The sequence below is a fragment of the Chelonoidis abingdonii genome, chromosome 2, assembly GCF_003597395.2.
Source record: "Chelonoidis abingdonii isolate Lonesome George chromosome 2, CheloAbing_2.0, whole genome shotgun sequence".
In the NCBI taxonomy this organism is placed as follows: Eukaryota; Metazoa; Chordata; order Testudines; family Testudinidae; genus Chelonoidis; species Chelonoidis abingdonii.
Genome location: NC_133770.1, coordinates 18123985 through 18142749, shown reverse-complemented (window position 1 = coordinate 18142749; position 18765 = coordinate 18123985). Strand labels below are relative to the sequence as shown.

The 18765-nt window shown below is 46.1% G+C and overlaps 1 long non-coding RNA gene across 1 annotated transcript; it reads right to left on the bottom strand.

Annotated features, from left to right (window-relative positions):
* Window positions 1–964: 964 nt before the first annotated feature.
* LOC116817574 (uncharacterized) lies at window positions 965–16750 on the bottom strand. The gene is made up of 4 exons (XR_004371967.2): window positions 16685–16750; window positions 16047–16178; window positions 2733–2801; window positions 965–1252 (listed from the first exon to the last, which is right to left on the bottom strand). It is a non-coding gene; the product is annotated as an uncharacterized LOC116817574 (long non-coding RNA).
* Window positions 16751–18765: the final 2015 nt, after the last annotated feature.

Here is an 18765-nt window from a genome sequence, read left to right as displayed (position 1 = left end):
AGGGAGAAGGAAAGTGACTGAAGTGGTGGTGGTAGTAACACAAAGAATTTGCAAATGTTATTATGTTGCTGGGAAAGAGATGAATAAGGATTTCTTTCTATCCCCCACAGCATCTGCAAAGTTCTGAGTAGTGGAGCTGTGTGGTGGGCTGGACACCCTATGGAAACCTGATAGTCTCCACTCAGCAACAGAATTGAGTGTTTCACACTGTGAGGAGTTGGGAGTCCTTTGTGAGGTAGCTTGTGGAGGTGGGGGCAAACTTTGGAAAGCCCCAGGCCCTTGGGACTCCTTCCCCAAAGCAGCCAGCACCAGCTGAGAGCTCACGAAGTGAACCAAGCCTTCTTACACCAACCAATATCACCAGACCAAGAGAATCACCAGGGCACTGAACTCAGCAGACTCGCCTTCCACATGGGGAATAGCACCCAGTAGGAGGAGCTTTCACAGCCTCCTATCATCATATGAATGGTTGTATTAATTTAAATGGACTATATGGGCCAAAGGTGTTCACATAAACAGGGATTTGGAGCTGTGCTCCAGCTCCAGGCAAAAACCTGCAGCTCCATTGCTCTGGAGCTGCTCTGAACTCCAGCTCCAGGCCCTGTTCCAAAGCCATGAACATAAACCCTTGTTTAACACTATCCATCATTAAACAATGTTAAACAAGTTCAGGTTTGGTATAGAGAGACCACCACCTGTTTAATACCATGGCAATCACCCCATTAAAAATCCTTTAAACTTTATATTAAAGATACAGAGAAGAAAAAACAGATAAAGCATTTGAAAAGTAAATTATTACATAAGGCTTTCCTTTAAACAACATCCCTTGTTTCCTTTCCATGGAGGAGTTCTAAAAGGAAGAAATCCCCTCTCAGACTGTCAAACAAGGTATTAAAGATGGCAATAACTGCCCTTTTGGGGAAAAGAAAGTTAGTTAAGATGGGCTGGAGCTATTGTTGCTGCTGCTGCTGCTGCTGCTAAAGTCTGATCCTACTTCATTCCAGATGGTGCGTGGGATTCAGTTGGAGCCAGTAGGGGTGGCAATTTTATCTGGGTCCCTCTCGCTGGCTCAGTCTGGTGAAGACATCTCACAGGATTAGGTCAAAGGTTGTCTGGGGTCCCAGGAGACCATGGAGGACGCAGCCATGATGGTGAAGCTTGCTTCAGTAGCCTCCATCTGTTCTTCTCTCTCCTCCCCCACAAGTCTTTCTTTAAAGGTCCATCCCTTCATTACTTTGTTCGCCAATTAGGCCTAATATCCAACACAACAATTTTGATTCATTAGCTTCCAACTCCTCATCATCTATTTTTAACAAGCATAATTTCAACAGTCCTATTCCATCAGCTTGGCCTTTGTGGTTCAAACCAATCCAGTTTCTCTGATTTTCTTCTGCCTGTTCCCCTCAGTGCTTCTTACTACAGGTTATGGCAGGGGTAAGCAACCTATGGCACGTGTGCCAAAGGGAGCACTCAAGCTGATTTTCAGTGGCACTCCCGCTGCCCGGGTCCTGGCCACCGGTCTGTGGGGGCTCTGCATTTTCATTTAATTTTAAATGAAACTTCTTAAACATTTTTAAAAACATTATTTACTTTACATACAACAATAGTTGAGTTATATATTATAGACCTATAGAAAGAGACCTTCTAAAAACATTAAAATGTATGACTGGCACACGAAGTTTTAAATCAGAGTGAATAAATGAAGACTTGGCACACCACTTCTGAAAGGTTGCCAAACCCTGGGTTATGGTGACATCTTATGAATTTACACTCACTTTTTACAGTTAAACTCACAGTTGGGGTAAATTTGTAGGCCCCATTATCACAATGGCACTTAGCTCTGAAATTCAGACATCACTACTCACATATGCTGTATTGCCATTAGTTTTTGGTCTGCTTGCATTCCACCACTCTCCTATAGCTGCATCCATTCAGCTGTCCATCCTCAGCCTCCCTACCTTTTACCTTTCCTCTCTCTCCCTTCTAAACTTTTCCTCCATCAATTTAATTCTCCCTTTACCAGACTCCCTTCTCTTATTCCAATAATCCCTTCCTTGTCACCAACTCAAGCTTCAGTCCCACCCGCGCTCCCTGCTCTGCATGAGAATGAATGTGATAACCTTCTAGTCACTCTGCAAATCCTGTCGATCTTCCCAAGATCTTTCTGGTACGAGTGGGTGAGACTGGATGGCAGGAGATTATTACGAGGAAGTTCTTGATCTCTCTAAGCAGAGACTGCTATTAATGCCATGATGTATAGTGGTTCCACAAAGGGAACAGATTTTCAGTCCACTAAAACTAAACCATTCAATGGAATATCCTTTATGGTCTAGTTATTATTTGAACCCACTTCCCCAGAGATAAAAGGCACATTTCAGCCCCCTGATTTGCGAGTTAATCTAGAATGAAAAAAATAAAGTAAAACACAACATTAATTTGTAATGTTTTATTTAATCTGCTTGTTAGTGTTCAGCGCCTAAACTGGAGCTGTGAAAGGACTTTTTCTCACTACAGGCTAAATAAAGTACTGTACTGTTTTTGTAAGTGTCTTAGACTTTGCCAGAATACTGCCAATGAAGCAGGCTGGCAAAAGACAGGCACTGTCTCTGTTCCGTATCACGGAAGTAAGTGTAAGGACTCCAGCCAGCACCTCCCATCAGCAGGAATGCAACCAATTAACTCCCAGATGATGTCATTGCATGGCAAGAGTACTTCCCTCTCATAGCACTTACTGCTTTGCCAACTCCAACCTTCAATGTATTTTCCTCAGTCTGGTCCATGTACTGTAATAACTAAGTCAACTGGAAAAAATATTGGAGAAAAGACAAGGAAAAACAGAGTTTAGGGGCAGCTGGAGCCAGCAAAGAAGGCACACTGAGAGCTATAAAGAAGCATTGTGCAACAATTTCTCTCTACTTCAGAGTATTTAGTTCCCCGGGAGCTGGAGAAGATGGGTAATAAGCTGGCCTTTATTTTAAGGGATATCCCTTGGAGTCTCAGCTGCATAAAGATCAGTCTTTGAGGTATGTGGAAACAGTGCTAACAGTATCTCTCTTTCAATACTTCCTGCTACTCACTCCATTGAATGGTCGTGGTCCAGCAAAGAAAAAAAAAAAAAAAAAGCAGCTTCTATCCAGAATTGGTCAGCAGGCTATGAAAAAGAAGAGGTGATGAAAACAGGTTAGAAGGAATGGGAGGAAATTGTTATTTCTTATATAAAATTCATGTTACTATAGCACCTGGAGACACTGATCAGGGACCCATTCTGTTAATTCTTGAATATAGTTTATGTATTTCCTGACCCAAACAGTTTACAATCTAATGCCCAGGTCCTGTCCAGTAACACACATGCTCAACTTTGAAGTCAATGAGATTACACACACAATGGGGCTACTCGTGTATGTAAAGTTAAGCATATGTGTAGCTCTTTGCAAATTCTAGGCCTAAGAAGATGAGTGACATATGAAAACAGAGATGACAGATACAATTGAATGTATACAATGTTATAAACCTATCTACCATTGCAAGTTATTTTCTGTATTATTTTAAATAGATACATTAAATGCCAATGATGCAGAACTAGCCCTTAATTTGTTTATTTTTTTAAATGTTTGGTGGCACAGGTGAGCTTTGAGGAAAGATTGGAAGTAGGAGAGGGTGATGGCCTTATAGATCAGTTCAGGGAGGATGTCCCATGGATCCTGGGCAGTATTTAAAGTGTCTTACCTAGAAAAAACCCTAAAGGCAAATTGCCTAGAATATACACTCAAGACTGTTAGTAAGCCAGTTCAGGCATTCTGCTGTGCTAGGCAAAGCAGACAACATTCACCATTCATGTACTATAAGCACCTGTACAGGCAGTTATGGAATATTTTGCACCCCACATAGATAATTTCCTGTTTTGCCATCATGGTAGAGCTGACTCTGCACCAAACACCTTAACTCTGGTCACCACAAAATGAAAAACAAACTGGCAACACTTCTGGTACAACCTCCACCTGGCAAGAACATTGATGATAGCTGGAATGAGCTAAGAGTGATGGGGAATACAGTTTTTCATATCTAGTTTGAAGGTTCCCAGAGAGACTCAGTCTTGTCTTATAAAATGGTTCATGAATCTTCCAGCTAGCAAAATGTAAAGTGACACTAAGTGAAATAAACCACCTTATAATTCAGTTATAAGTAGCCCCAAAAACGGTATGACCAGATTATAAATTCCTTAATAAGAGAAAAGTTCTTGTTTTGAAAGTAAAAAGTGTGGTTACTTTGGCTTTCCAGATAAATCTGTCACAAACATATTCATTATATACCTGTATCTCAATTGTCCAATCCAGTTCTAATGGGTCAACTGTTCTGCATGCATGAGCTCATTTACATTGAATTCTTTTCTTGCAGGTTTCATTTTCCTCGCCCACTCACCAGAAATGTAGTCACTTACTTTTACCATCAAGGACATGATGGCAAGGGGTAGGCACTTCATTACCATGGTGCTAAGTGTACTAGAAATACCTATAGAGCTTGATCCTGCTTCCATTCCCGTCAAGAGAAAACCTCCCCTCGATTTGAATGATCCAAGTTCAAGCCCATAGACAGGGGATCAATTCATTCCTTGACCACATAGAATATTAGGGTTGGAAGAGACCTCAGGAGGTCATCTAGTCCAACCCCCTGCTCAAAGCAGGACCAACACCAACTAAATAATCCCAGCCAGGGCTTTGTCAAGTTGGGCCTTAAAAACCTCTAAGGTTGGAGATTCCACCACCTCCCCAGGTAACCCACTCCAGTGCTTCACCACCCTCCTAGTAAAATAGTGTTTCCTAATATCCAGTCTGGACCTCCCCCATTGCAACTTGAGATCATTGCTTCTTGTTCTGGCATCTGCCACCACTGAGAACAGCTTAGCTCCATCCTCTTTGATACTCCCTTCAGGTAGTTGACGGCTGCTACCAAATCCACCCTCACTCTTCTCTTCTGCAGACTAAATAACCCCTGTTCCCTCAGCTTCTCATCAGAAGTCATGTGCCCCAGGCCTCTAATCATTCTCATTGCTCTCCACTGGACTGTCTCCAATTTGTCCACATCCCTTCTGCAGTGGGAGGGACCAAAACTGGACACAATACTCCAGGTGTGGCCTCCCCAGTGCCAAATAGAGGGGAACAATCACTGCCAGCAGAGGAGGGAAATGCTTCTACTAATACAGTAGAAAGGAACTGTAACAAGGTAGTGCTTCTCCCCAGCTCCCAAAGACATGCTGCCACAGCCTCTCTTAGGCTGTTCTTTTGTCCACACTTAAACAAAAAACAAACATGGTTTCTCAGCTCACCCTGGGCTACAATCCCTTGCGGATTTTTACCTTTTACCTTTCAGGGCCTCACAGCTTTCCCTCCCTGGGGGACTCTGGCAGTCCTGCTGCTTCCTACCTCTGATTCATGGAGCCTCCCCCCATCTCTCTCTCTCCCCCAGACTCCCCCTCTTTTAAAGCCTAATATGGGTCAGCTGATGCAGCACGGGTGCACTGGCCCTGCTCTCCTTCTCTCTCTCAAAGGGCCAGTGTCATCCTGTGACATTCCTCCTCACTTAAGGCCTTGCCCACCCTCAGGGCAAGCCTTATCATCTGTACCACCTCCTTTAGGGTACTGTCTTTATTGCCTCATCTGCTTCTCTAGGGCATCAAGATTGCTTCATACAGAGTCTATAGGTGTCCCTCCAGCTCATTGACCTGCGGGATCAGACAAACACTCTTTTCTGAGTGGCCCAATGTTCCACAGTCAGCTGATCTTTTTGTTGTCAGACCATCTATAGCTAGTGTTCTGCAGCCATCAGTTGTTCTGGCAGTCTTCATGACAGGACCCCCAGAGCACTGTTTTTGCCCTTGATTTCTTACCTGGGCCCCAGCTTGCTGTTGAGGAATTGTCTGGGTCCCTACTGTATATTGCTCAGCTTGAGCGTCTGCCTGGGTCTCCACAGCATCCTGGCCAGTCTAGGCCCTGCCTGGGTCCCCACTATACACTGATCAGCTCAAGGTTCTGCCTATAAACTGATCAGTCTGTGCTATCATCCATCAGCTTCTGCTCCCTTGCCCCATTTTCTATCTGGAACAGGGCCAATTCCTGCTCCAGCATTGGAATGCTGCTGTTTCCCACTCTGCCTCTACCCTAGAGTGATACTTCTTGTTCCAGTCTATCAACTAAATCGATAATCTTCTGCCAAGAGATGGTTAGATCTTCTAGCTCTCATCGATACATTTTTAGCTGATCCTGAGAGCTTTGGAGATGATTGAGGGCTTCCTCTCAGCCACCTCTACTCAAGCTACCAGCTCCCTCCACTCCTTTTACAATCAATCATTCATCTTCCCCATCCAGAGGCAGCTGTATGTATTTTGCCACCCCAAGCACAGCATTCAGACAGCTTTTGGTGATGCGCCTGTGAGAGGTCCTCTGGTAACGCAGATTCGGTGGCATGCCTGCGGGAGGTCCGCTGGTCCCACACCTTCGGCGTACCTGCCGCCGAATTGCTGCCAAAGCCTCAGGACCGGTGGACCTCCCGCAGGCATGCCGCCGAAGGTAGCTTGACTGCCGCCCTCACAGTGACTGCCAGGCTGCCCTCCGTGGCTTGCCGCCCCAGGCACGCGCTTGGTGTGCTGATTCCTGGAGCCACCCCTGTTCCCATCTTAGGTTGTTGTTCTCTTTTTCCCTGCATCTGGGCCAGAAAACCCAATCTCTCCCCAGGATAATTGGCCATGGAAGGTTCTTGACTACCCTGACACTTAGCCAACCTCTCCTGCCCTAGACCCCCAGCTTAGCCTCTGTTGTGGGGTAGATGCATGTCTTGCCATGTATGCATGAGACCTGCATATGGGGAGGTGCTGATCCATCCTCATTGCCAACACCTTATTTTCCTAGACAGGGGTCCCCCTGTAACCGGAGTCCATGAGACCTACTGAACATCCTCCCAGTCTGACTGAGACCATGTACAGCTGAGGCCCAGTGCTATTCAGACTGGACCTGTGGCAGGGTGCTGCTAGAGAGGCCTTAATCAGCTCCTGCCACTCGAGCCCCAATCAGGGGGATTGGATTGGGGTTGGGTAAATAGCCTGATACTTGCTTGGTAACTGACCACATCTCCCAGCTTGTTAGCAGGAGCTATAAGGCTGGGAGGAAGTGAGAGTAAGGGGAAGGGGGCAAGTGGAGACTAGGAGGGGATGGTCAGACTCAAAGGGAGTTGGGAGTCTCCTAATCTGTTGCTGGCCAAGCTGTTGTAAAAAGTCTCTATATAGTTAAAAACTGCTGGTGGGGACTGGATCACAAATAAAAAGCATGACTGTTGCACCAGCCTGAAGTGTCTCTGAGAAGAGGGGAAGAAGGGCTGAACCGGAGGGGCACAGTGTGCAGCCTGTCTGGGATTCAAAGCCACTGCCAGGGCGTGGCTACTAGAGGATGGAGGGAACCGTGCAGTGGCTAACTAAACAACAAGAGAAGCTGCAGAAAACCCTACAGGCCTTCCAGCTGTCCCACCAGGTGGAGAGGCAGGCCTTATTTGCCTGACACACCAAACAACAGAAGACCCTCCAGGACTTCATCAGGGAGTAGGCCAGTGCACAGCAGCAGCTCCCGCACTGATGGGTGAGGGCCTTGAAAAGTGATAGCAGCTGCGTGCCAGGGTTAGGACTCTGTAAGATGGACCCTGCCAATGACCCCAATGCCTTTTTGTGTATATTTGAGAGGGTGGCTTTGGGCGCTGGATGGGACAAGGCAACCTGGGCCCTGCGAGTGGCCCCCTCGCTGGCCAGTGAGACACAGGCTGCTTATATGGCCTTAAGTGACAAACAGGCCAAAGATTATGATGCAGTGAAGGCAGCCATCCTAGACTGGATGGGACTGTCTGTGGAAAAGTACGGACAGAGGTTTCGGCCGGCCCGGGTTTGCAGCCCCAAGGTTTTGCCCAGAAGCTCACAGATAGGGCCACTCAGTAATTGAGGCCAGACACCCAGATGGTGGGAGAGATTATGGACAGCAGAATTACCATATTTGAACTTTCAAAAAGAGGACACTCCCTGGGGGGGGGGGTAGCCCTGCCTCCTATCCACTCCCTCCCACTTCCTGCCCCCTAACTGCCCCCAACAGAACCCCCAACCCATCCTCTCTGCTCCTTGATTGCTCCCTCCAGGATCCCTGCTCCTAACCACCCCACCCCCATCTAAGCCTCCCTTCTTCTTGTCCCTGACTGCCCCCTCCTGAGACCCCCCCAGCCTAACTTCCCCCCTAGGATCCCATCCCCTACCTGTCCCCTGACTGCCCCACCCCCTCTGCACACCATCTGCTCCCTGACAGTGTCCCTCCCCCAGAACCCTTGACCTATCCAACCCCCCCTGCTCTCCGTCCCCTGACTCCTCTTCACACCCCTGCCCCCTGACAGGCCCCCCAGAACCCCTGACCATCCAACCCCTGCTGCTCCCCAACTGCCCCCCAGGATCCCCTGCCCCTTCTCCAATCCCCCAGCCCCCTTACCGTGCTGCTCAGACCTTACCGTGCTGCCACGCTCCCCTGTGGAGTGCACAGCCCCGCCCCCCAGAGCGCTGGCGGCGTGGCATGCTGAGGCTGCAGGGGAATGGGGAGCAGGGGAGGGGCTCTGGCTGCTGGAGGCCCTGATGCAAGCGGCTCAATCCAGCCCGCCTGCTCTGTCAGCTGCGCCGCGCTCTGCATTAAGAGGAAAATCCAGGACCTTTATAGATTTTTACAAAGTCCTCCAGGATGGCTATTTAAAACTCAAAAATCCAGATATGTCCAGGATAATCTAGATGTATGGTAACCCTAATGGACAGGGTGATCCTGGAACAATTTGTGCAGGGCCTCCTGGAAACATGTGAGTATGGGTACAGCAGCAACAGCAGAATACAGTAGAGGCCACTGTCAAATTCACTGAGGAATACACAGAGACAGATGTTCCTCAAAAGGAGGGTCGGAGAGGCTGGGATCTGGACTGGGGGAAGAAAACCTGAGGAACCCCCTTCACACTCCCCTCCCCCAGGAGAAGCCTGGAGAAAAGAAAGGTGGAGAACAAGAGAGCCTCTAGTTGTCCAGGACAGTTGGTCTGCTGGTGCTGCGGGCAGCCGGGACACAAATGAGGAGATTGCCCAGAAATGGAGTGAGGGCTAGCAGAGTTTTGTGGTTGGATGAATGGTGGAGGGAGGAAGCAGGGGCAAGGACTGGCCACCATCCCCACGCCAGTGTGGAGGATGCCCCAGAAGGACTTACTGAACATGGCGTTGGCCCACTCCCTCATTCAGAGAGGGCTGGTGAAGCCCCAGTGGTTTATCTCCGGGGCAAGAATGATGCTTGAGTACATCCACGGGGAGTGAAGGCCCTGCCCTGTGGCCCAGGAGTCCCTGGAGGTTGGGGGCCATTTAGCCTGGCAACATGTGGGTGTGGTAGAGAGTTGCCATACCCCATGGTACTGGGGACAGATTGGGACCCCATCCCAAAGGGGAAAGGAGGCTGTGGGGGACACCTGGCAAGAAGGGAGACCCCTATGCCCAGCAGCCCCAGGGAGACGGAGGACCCAGGTCACTAGAGGATAGGAGAGAGAGAGAGAGAGAGAGAGACTCTAGACAACAGAGCCAGAGGGGAGAGCAGGAGAGGGTGAGGGACCAAAGGCCTTGTTATAGAACCCCAGGGGAAAGGGCCTGAGGATGGGGGGACAGGGAAGGGCCCCAAGGAATGCCTGAAGGTGGAGCCTCTAGGCAGGGAGAGCCTCACCCCCCTAGGCCATACCCCATGGTACTGGGGACAGATTGGGACCCCATCCCAAAGGGGCCCTTCCTAGTCTGCCATGCCATTCAGGCTGCTTCTGCCCATTCAACTACCAAGGCTGAATTCACCCTGCCCCACTCTGGGATCCCACAGGAACCACTCCAGAACCACTTTGTCCATGGTTTTCCTCTATTGAATTAATCTCTACACAACCATCAGGCAGCAAGGTCCCATAATCTTTGAACCATGATGCATGGTCATGCCCCCGGCAGGAATGGTTCAACCTGAAACTGCTGCCTGTATACATTAAGCGTCAGTCCACATCTACCTAAGACAGCAGCTTTCACCACAAGACAGGAGCCCGCCTGCTCATTGCTCACCACCTGGGGTCTGCCTGTGCTTCACCCATCAGAAACAGTGCTATATGGGCTCCCAAGTTGATTCTTCTCAGTCTACTGCACTGGCCAATCACTCAGAGGTATGGAGGAAGGCCTCCAGTCATCCTCAGGACCCAGCTTCACCGAGTTATCCTCTCTAGGACCAGCTGAGCTCCACAGAGCCCCTTAGCCCAACTGCTTCTACAACCACTCCTGTTATTGGAGATGGGCCTCCAGTCACCATTGTTGCATGACAAATTTTGCCTCCTGTTGCTTCTGCAAACTCTGCAATAGCAGTAGCATAACCTGGGTCTGTTGCTGCTGTTCCTGCTGTCACTGTAAAGTAGCTGTTGGCTTGTGCTACATCTGGTGGTGGTGGTGCATCACCTTCCCCATCTTTCTTGGTCACCAAAATGAGGCAAGGGTAATCAATGTTTGGAGACTTCAGTTTCCCCTTGATTGATTCCAGAGATCAATAGCCTGCCTGTGTTCTCCACCACATGCAACAAGGGAAGGCTTCTCCAGCTCCCAAAGACACTTCCACACCCACAGTCTCTAAGGCAGTTTTATTGTTCAAACTTAAACAAATAGTTTCTTGGCTCATCCTGGGCAATAATCCCCAGGGGATTTCCCCACCCCACCCCCCAGCTTCCCCTCTCAGGTCACTGTCCTGCTGCTTCTGTCACCTTCTAGCTCTGAGCTTGTCTTCGCTACCAGGGAGATCAATGATGCAGCAGGTGTCAATTTAGCGGGTCTTAATTAGCTCTGCAGGCTCGTACCTCAGTTTCTCTCTTCAATCTTTTTAGTCCACAGGTCTCTGGGGTCAGACATGCTTCCTTGCTGGGTTATAACTATATCACCTCTTTTCCCTCGCATCAGGAGTCCATAGCCCCCTCGTAGTACCAGACTGGGATAAAAGCACTTTCCCTCCTTGGATCAGGAATCTAAACCATTCCTCTTGAGCTGGATTAGAGTATAAGCAGACTCTGTCCTTGAATCATGAGTTTACAGGACTCCTCCTAGGCTGGGTTAGAGTACCAGAAGTCCCTCCTAGGATAAGGAGTTCCCCAGTCCTCTTCTCATGGCTGAGTGAAACTATAAGCAATCTCTCCTTGGGTCAGGAGTTTATAGCCCTCCTCTTGGGGCTGGATCACAATTCCTGCCAGCTGCAGGCCTTGGCCAGCTTCTCTTCAGCTGGCCCTTATTTCACACTTGGCCCCCTTTCCTTGAAGCAGCACAGAGAGATGAGCCTGCTCCTGCCTGTTAGGAAGGAGCAGGAAGCATATATACTCCCCTGCTCCTTCCCAGGGCTTGTCCTCGTTGACCAGAAGAGAAGAGAAGGGATCCCTGCCTCACCGTGCACTACAAGGCTCCTGATCTTGAGCCCTTAAACAGACACTCGCCTGGTTTCCCCACTACCAATTGCTAACTCACCAGGGCCAACTTCCTCTCTTCCTACTCCAGCCTCAGCCACTTCCTAGGCTTTCATTTGTTCTAATGTTCCTGGAATGGAGTCTTCTGATGCCCTGTGGTCTTAAAGAGCCAGTATACCTCATTACATTAATATAAAGAGGTTTCAGAGACCATTAGAAAGTACTATAGTTTGGGTCTTCTCCCTTTTATTTCCACACCCCAACTATTAAACTCAGTGATGGGAGAGACCAATTATCCTTGCTGAAGAACATGAAAAATTATAACACATGGAAACACTCATACAATCAAGGGTCACTGATCCATAGACATTCTCAGATTGCTTTCTAATTAAACCAGAGAAACCACCAACCCCATCCTTTCTGATATCTTCAAAACTGCTAAGACTAAAACCATCGATCTTCTGTGAGGGTTACAGAAACAAACAAGCATGCTACAGTGCTGACATTTATCACATCTCCATCCCTGATGTCCTAAATCAGATTGATTGTTCTTTGACCTCGCACTAAGTGAAAATGCAAGATAGCATAGGCCATCTTTAAGTGGTCTTAGCCAGTAACTGTTACTTGAAAGTTTTGTTGTGGTGGTGGTCCTGGAATTGAAAGTTATTAGTCTAGGGAATGAGGTTATTCAGCTTGAACATATTCACACATCATACCACATCCTGTTAAAAAGGGAAGGAGGTCAGACATGCATCAAGGATGTATTTATCAATGTGAAAGAAAAATAAAAAAAACTCAAAAGAAAGTCATTCAGGTGACAGAGAAGCTCCCTTTTTGATCGTCTGCATATCACTACATCAACGCTCCTGGTGCAAGACTGTTTCAGTTTGTGTTGCACTACATAAAATGTGTTCAGAGCCTCCTAGTAAAACTAGATACATGTTTTGTCCAGCTAATATGTAACTTCTAGTATTTATTATTGGAGGGAGATTTTTGAAGCACAAAACAAAGTTGGGCACCCAACTCCAATTTGCGGTTCTGAAGAGCTCCCCTTTTGGAAGAAAAGGTGCAGATTGAATTTATGTGCCTTAAAGGTCAATACCCATGTTCTTTTCCAACATTCCAGCTGTCCTAGGAATGTCACACTCGCAAACCTCTTCCCTTTTCTCTTTGTCTTTTCCCTCATCTATCATCTACTTACATTGCACTAGCAGTACTGGGGAAAAGGGGGGTACATGAATTAGGCACTGTTCTCTACCATAAAATTACCTAGAGAAGACCAAAGCTAAGGAAACATTTTGAAAATATTAGCGTGTCATGAGTCCTGGTCATCTGATAGAGCAGGGGTAGCCAACTTCTGAAGAGCTGCATGTGGCTCCAGAGCCGCAGGCTGGCAACCTCTGTGATAGAGTATCAAAGCTGTTTGATAGAGAATTTTTCTTGTCACAATCCATGTGCTTCCAAGCTTGCAGAAAAGTAAAGACGAATAAAAAGAAGTAGCTGGAATTTCCAAGTTCTTAGAAAGCTCAAGATTAGAAAAGTACAATATTGGAATATTTTCTGCTGTGTCCATTGAAGATGGAGCTGCTGAAACAAAACTGGTAATTACATCATTGTGATTCCAGAGATTACAGCTGTCATGCTATTGCATATTCTTGGGAAAGTCCATAGAGAAAAGGCTATACTGTGCAGAAATGCTTGAAAAATTATTTGGGCTGTGGCAGGCAACCAACTTCCATTCATTAAAGTCTTACAACAGTGAACTAGCCCTTCATCTTGCACTAGACTTATTAAAAAAAAAAAAAGACTGAGAGTGACTATAAATGTGTCCCTTGAAGCAAATTATGGAAGACATTATAGGAAGACTGGTTTCAAGACAGATTTTTCCATTTAATGAATTCCTTTCAAGCAAGTGTGAAAGCTGCATTGAGACCACTGTGAGTATAGCTATAGTATTCTGGTAAGACTTTAAGGGGTCCATGCAGTTCTGTTCTTTTCTCTATTCTTGGTGAGGAATTGGAATCGGACATGGAAATACCAGTTCTTCTTCAGGTAGCATCCCTATGAGTGCTCCATTTCAGGTGTGCATGTACCTTTTGAGCCCTTGATCAGAGATATTTTAGAGAGAGGACCACTCAAATGCCCTCCACAGCTACCCAGCCATCTTCAAAGCAACAGTTTTGATGGACAGACTGAAGGTTTGAATCCTCCGACACCTCTGGACTTACAGCTGCGCCCATTAACCCACCTCCTGCAGTTGGAGACCACCTTGCCTATTTCCAATATTCTTGGAAGCAGATTACTACAGTCATCTGCTTCACAGAGGTCATATCAGAGGGCTATATCATCCATTTTACATCACTCCCTCCGAGTGGTGCTGGAGCAATTTTGATAGTGGGGATGTTGAAGGCTTTGGACTATTACTACTTCAAGTCAACATCCATAGTTCCAGCACCCATGCTCCCTCCCCTTCCACACTGCTTCCCTATCCCTCATCAGGAATCCCTTTTCATGACCTTCTATTGAAGCAAGTGAACGCTCTCCTTTGACTAGGAGCAATAGAGTAGGTATCTTGTCCTCAGATGGGCAAGGGGTTTTACCAGGACAGAGTGAACATCTCTGATCTAAGACTTCTGAACAAGTGTGCAAATTCTCTAAAGTTCAGGATGCTGACTCTGGTAGCTATAATTCCTTCACTAGAAAAAGGGGATTGGATTTTGGCCCTGGACCTACAAGATGGCTATTTCCATACAACAATACACCCATCACACAGGAAATACCTACACTTTACTATAGGTCAGGATCATTTCTAATACAGAGTGCTTCCCTTCAGCCTTTCCCCAGCCTTAAGGGTGTTCTCAAAAATCCTGGCAGCTTACCTCCAAGAAGCAGCAATCCTAGTCTTCCCGTGTCTCAGCAACTGACTACTCAAGGGCTATTTCTACAAAGCAGTTCTATCATCTACCCAGATGGCCCTTGGTCTGTTCCAGAAATTGCGTCTGCAGCTGAATATGAATATATATATGTTTTAAAAAGAGAGTCCACATTAACTCCTGTGCAGAAAATAATGTTTATATGTTTGGATTTGTTGATAGTGACAGCCTACCTTCCCTTAGACAGATTCGTAACTTTGTCAGGTCTGCTACGGGCAATTCAGAGGATCCCTCAAACCACAGTAAGGAATTGTGTCCCAGGAGCTGAAGACATGGTAGCTTGCACCTTTGTAACCAATCACACAAGGCTACATCTCCACTGCTTCCAGGGTTGTCTCAGAAAGACCTATTCTCCAATCAGACACACGTTGCACGGACAGGTGGAAGGATCACCTCAAGTGAGGAACTCTGACTGGTGGAAGGATCACCTCAACATCTGTGCAGGCATTCCTGTCAGTCACTGCGTCTCATCAGTGACTTTCAGTAATCATAACATTCAAAAACCAGTAGGAGAACACTTTAATCTCTCTGGTCACTCAATAACAGACCTACAAGTGGCAATTCTTCAACAAAAAAAACTTCAAAAACAGACTCCAAAGTGAAGCTGCAGAACTGGAATTAATTTGCAAACTGGATACCATCAGATTAGGCCTGAATAAAGACTGAGTGTTTGGGTCATTACAAAACCTAAACCTAATTTCCCCAACACTAATTTCTCCCTACTGTTACCCATACCTTCTTGTCAACTGTCTGTAATGGGCCACTCTCTTACCACTTCAAAAGAGATTTTTCCTCCCTTGGTATCCTGCTGTTAATTGATTTATCTCGTTAGACTGACCTCACACTTGGTAAAGCAATCCTCATCTTTTCAGGTATTTATATCTGCTCCTGTATTTTTCACTCCATGCATCTGATGAAGTGGATTCTAGCCTGCAAAAACTTATGCCCAAATAAATTTGTTAGTCTCTAAGGTGCCACAAGGACTCTTTGTTGTTTTAACAGATGTATTATTGTTGGAATGTGAAGCCCACCTCAATACCCTCACAACTCAGGGCAGATGGACAACTCAAGAAGCCAGTCTTCACATCAATCTGTTGGAGCTCAGGCCTGTCAGGAACACTTGCCTTCATTTCCTACTCCCCATCAGGGGAAATTCAGGGACATGATGGACACTGTATCCTGCATGTTCTGCATCAAGAAGCAGGGACGAGCAAGGTCTCCCTATGTGCTGATACCATTAAATTATGGAATTGGTGTATAGTTCATCAGATTCAAGTTTCAATGGTGCACTACAGCTGATGTCCTCAGCAGACACTTCTCAGAGGATTATGAATGGTGCTAGACACCCAAGTTCTCCACAGCATACTTCTAAAAGGAGGACTGCCAGAAGTGGATCTCTTCTCCCCAACCAGGAACAGGAAGTGTCCTCTTCTCTGCTCAAGAGGGGTCTGGTGCACCACTATCTGGGAGATACCCTTTTTCTATCTTGGAAGAAGGATCTGTTCTATGCTTTTCCTCCAATGTCATTGATGCTAAGGGTGATGAACAAGATCAGACAGGAAAGAGACAGAGTTATCCTTATAGAGCTGATCTGACCAAGGTACCCTTACTTACTTCACTTATGTGTCCAGTTGCAGTTCAGGTTCCTGTTCATTCCTCATTTCCAGCACATGCTTCATCCCAGCCTAGCAGTTCTCCACCTCAGAGAATGGCTTTGTGATGATTCATGGGGTTAGAGTCCTCCTGCTGTATGGAAATACAACAGGCGTTACTGAATGGGGGAAGACCAACCCACACTACTTACCTACAGAAATGAAAGAGATTCTTCTATTGCTGTTGACATTGCTGCTACCTGCCTGATTAAATGCCACTTAGTCATCCTGGATTATCTGTTGGATCTTAAGAAATCAAGGTCATCATTTAATTCAGCTAAGGTCCATTTGGCTGCAATATCATCCTCTGGTAGGAGGATTCTCCACACTTGCTCATCCTGTATCATCTAGGTATATTCACGGTTTGGAGAATCTCTGCCCACAGATTATAAACTATCCCAACCTGAGACCTTAACCTGGTATTCAATTACCTTACAAGACCTCTATTTAAGCCAATGGCAACCTGTTCTCAGTTGTCTTTATCTATGAAGACAGACTTTTACCGCATCAGCCTGTAGGAGCAGCGAGATTGGACCTTTGAACCCTTTACAGTATCCTTTAAGGACAAGGTCTCTTTACATCCACACCCTAACTGCTTACCTATGGTCCTATCAGAGTTCCACCTTAATCAATCCAGTCATCTACCACTGTTTTTCCTGAAGCCACACAGTTCTCCGCAGGAATCCTGTTTACGTACCCTGGATGTTAGAAAAACATTGGCTTTTACTTAATTTGCTTGGCCCTCTCTAAGAAATCAGCTAGGCTCTTCATTTTCTTGGCAGATAGATGTATGGGGTCCTCAATCTCTACTCAGAGACTATTGAGGTGGTAAGTGATAAGACATCCAGATATGATCATCCTTCTCCCCAAAAAAGGTAATAGCACTTTCAGTCAGATCACAGGCAACATCTATGGCTTTATTGAAGAATGTACCGGTATCTGGAATACGCAGGACTGCTACATGGGCTTCAATACATGTGTTTTCAAAATATTACACCCTGATCCATGCTGTCAGATCTAATATGGCATTTGTTTCTGCGATACTATCTTCAGTTCTGCACTCTATTCTGAAGCATCCTTCTCCATCAGGGGATACTGCTCACAAGTCCCCTGAAGTGGAGCACCCACAGGGACTCGACTCAAGAAGAAGAGGTTACTCATGGGTGTGGTGATGGCAGTTCTTTGAGATGTGTGTTCCTATGTGTTCTCCACTATCTACCCTCCTTCCCCTTTGCTTCAGCCTATTCCTTAGGAGATGTTTGGATGGAGAATGAACTGGAGACCATTTGCCCATGCATCCCAATAAAGCCTTGGTATCTGGGATGAAGACGCATAGGGTGCATGCATGAGCCAAATGCCCACTGCTAACTGAAAATCTCCAACCAAGGGCTCGAGATGCATGCACACCTGAAGTGGAGCACTCATAGGGACACACATCTTGATGAACCACAGCTACTGCACAAAATGAGAAACTCTTCTTCAAATATTTTTCATTGTGAGAACAGACTAATGTGACCCATGAAGAGTCAGCAAAGGCTCCAATGCAAATCAAGTTGCATCATCATAAAAATCAGTATACAGAAAACTAGAACTTCTGTTCAAGAGAACCGAAAACACTTTCCTATGTGTGTTACAGTAAAAGCTCTTTTATCTTATTCGTTCACATTACTAACTTTGATGCACACGTACAAACATCAGTTGTATATTAGGAGGAACACAGAACATTAAAGGTCAAAAAAGACATTTTGGCAAACAGCACATACCTGTAAACCTAATTCTATTCTAGTATTTCTTCCAATGATATTCAATGGTTACAGATTAGCTAAGGTGTTGTTCCCAGTTTCTCCATTAAGGAGAGAGGGACAGTGACTTGCATTTAACTGCTTCCTCTTGATGGTGGAGCTCTCTTGTAGCCTGGCTCTAACCCTGCACACTCCCCATGCCAACCACTGCCTAAATTCTTGCTGCCCAAGATGTGAGGACCTGAGAAAGGTGAAGGAAAAAGTGCGAGCAACGTGGAGGAAACTTGCAGAAAGGAATGGATGTGACAAGAAGGGAGGTAGGAGGCTGAGGAAATGAGAAAAAGATGGGGAGGAGGGTGCAGAAAGAGAACAGTGTATAGAGTACTGAAAAAATGGTGCAGAAGGTGGCTGGAGATCAGAGGATAGAATGATGTGGAAGATGGATGGATAGAATCAAAAAAGGAGGAATGAAAAATGAATCAAGATTCAATTTGAAGGTTAGTAAAGTATTCTTCACTTGTGTGGTTTCACCGCTGGCTGTATTAGCAGAGCCTGCTATTCAGTATCTGGATGAATGTAACAGGTACTAGTACAAACATACATGTCATGTCTATTTAAAAAAATTACATAGTGCCAGATGAACTGTACATATTGTGGTAGACTACACCAGATTAATTACTGCAGTTAGTTTGCAAGTGCATTGAAACTGTAAAATGCTGTATAAGTGCTAAGTATTATCATCAATAGAAATATAGACCACAATAGACACAGTACAGGTGTTATTACATTTTTTAAAAAATCCACTAGGATTGTAGCTACCAAATTTCAACTGAAGAATTCCTCCCCCCTTTATTGATGAAGTTTAAAGTGTTACTTTATTGTGTTTCTCAGTGATTATATAGAAAATATCTGAGAATCAGGTGTTTCCGGCTAAATGCT